The following is a 2293-nucleotide window of genomic DNA, read 5'->3' as shown; positions in this document are numbered from 1 at the left end:
GTGGGTGGATGGATGGGTCAGTGGGTGGATGGGTGGGTGGATGGGTGGGTGAGGTGGGTGGAGCAGTAGAGGGCTGAGTGAATGTCCAAAGGGTGCTGTGTTGTTAGCTGCTGTTGAGTTGACTCCAATTCATGGTGGTCCCCCACACAACAGAATGGAGCATTGCCCAGACCTGCGTCATCCCCACAATCTCCACCATATTCCAGTCCATCACTGAGTCCACAGTGCCAGCCAGTCTCACCACGTGTGTCCCTCACCCTCGCTGGCCTTCTGCTCCACCAAACATGATGTCCTCCTCGAGTGATCAGTCCCTACTGATAACATGTCCAAAGCAAGCAAGTCAGACTATGTTAGTTGTGAGCTATAGGGTTTTCACTGCCTAATTTTCAGAAAGGAGCCCTGGTGGCACAGTGATTAAAACACTCAGCTGCTAACCAAAAGGTTGGCAGTTTGAACGCACCAGCCACCCTGCAGGAGAAAGAAGTTGTAGTCTGCTTCTGTAAAGATTACAGCCTTGGAAACCCTATGGTGGCATTTCTACTCTGTTCTAAACGGTCGCTATGAGTTGGACTCAGTGGAAGTGGGTTTGTTTTTAAGAATTTCCAGTAGCTTCCCAGACCTTTCTTCCTGGTCTGTCTTAGTCTGGAAGTTCTGCTGAAACCTGTCCACCATGGGTGACCCTGCTGGTGTTTGAAATACTGGTGGCATAGCTTCCAGCCTCACAGCAACACGCAAGCCACCCAGTGCCACACACTGGCCGACGGGCAGCAGATGAAATTCTTAATTCAGGTCCCTCCTAGACCTTTCTTTTTGTTTTTCTCTGACTGACCCAAAAGGAAGGGAGGTGCAACTCCCCCTCCAGGATTCTCTTTCTGGACTTCTCTATCTCAGTGGGGTTCAGGCCGAGGCAAATGTCACCCACAAATGTTACCGTCCACTGCCCTTCCGACCATGTTTCCTCTCCTTCACCCTAAGTAGCAGCCACTGAAATGACTGGGGGCCCCCCATGATTTTAGAAAATGTGCAGAGGCTGGGGGTATGCTCCAGGCCTGGGGTCTCCAAGAACAGCCAGACTTGGAACAACAGGTCAAGGAGGCGAGATAAGGCTGTGGGGTGGGTGAAAGATGGAGGCTATGTAGGAGACTGAATGAGGTTCCAAAGCCAGCTCTCTGTGTGGGCAACTCACCTAAGCTGCTCAAATGCCCAGGATGCTTCAGCACTGATACTGAGAGGCTCACCTGATACCTGGTACCTACCTTCCTTCTGCCCCACACCCAGCTCTGTGCTTGTCATCCCGCCACCTGAGACTGTAGATGGTCCTAGCTTCACATGACCTGGATTTGAGTCTAAGCTTGCCTACGCCACAGTGTGACCCTGAGCAAGATACATAACCTCTCTGGGCCTCAGTTTTCTTACCTGTAAAGTGGGGATAAGAATGTTCTTCTTCACTGTTGGGTCTGCTGCAACTCACGGTGACCTTGTGTCTAACAGCTCCAGCACCACTCTGTCCATTCTCTGTGTTCCTCCAGTGCCTTCAAGAAGGAAGCCTATCTTTCCTCCCAGAAATGCCACCACCTCCCCTGGTCTCCATGTAAACAGACTGGGCTTGGCACTGCCTGGAGTCAGGGCGTGGCTGTCCCACTCTAGCCCCAAGGACTATCAGCATCGCCATGCCCCAACCTGGGGTGTCCCAGGGAACGACCAGCTCCCCTCATCCTCTCTCGAGCTCAGCACCGAAACTAGACCAGTCACCAAGAATGGGCTAGTCAAGGTCAGAGAAAAGAAGACAGGGGCCCAACAGCTGGTGTCTGGGCCAGCCTGGGGGTGTGTGTCCTCAGTTTCCACCACTGGCCTTAGGTTGAGCCAGAGCTGGCTCCAGGTGTTGCCTCCTGGCTTCTGTGAAGTCACTAGTGGGGACAGGTGTCCAGGAGAGAGGAGGTTCCTCCTCCGGAGATGCCCAGGGACTTGGAGAAGGGGAAGATGTCCAGGTCCTAGAATGCCGGGTGGGGCCAGGCCAGCTCTGCGCAGGGGCCAGGCTGGGGAGGGCCGCTCAGCAAGAGCACAGCCCCCTCAAGCTCAAGGTCACTGAGAGCTAGCTCTGTTCTGGGCAGGTACTTCTGTGTCTGGGGACTCACTGAACTGCACCACCACCCCGCAAGGCAGGTTGTAGTGCTCCTGTCCCATTTCACAAGCGTGGAAACGAAGCCCCAGAGGTTCAGTGACTCGCTCACAGCCAGTCCACCCAGAAGTGGCAGAGCAGGGATCTGAACTCATGATGTCTGCGGTAGTTCAG

Source organism: Orycteropus afer, unplaced genomic scaffold, assembly GCF_000298275.1.
Source record: "Orycteropus afer afer isolate SDZICR_OR568_19922 unplaced genomic scaffold, OryAfe1.0 scaffold00057, whole genome shotgun sequence".
Classification (NCBI taxonomy): Eukaryota; Metazoa; Chordata; class Mammalia; order Tubulidentata; family Orycteropodidae; genus Orycteropus; species Orycteropus afer.
Note: the sequence above shows the minus strand (reverse complement) of the source record.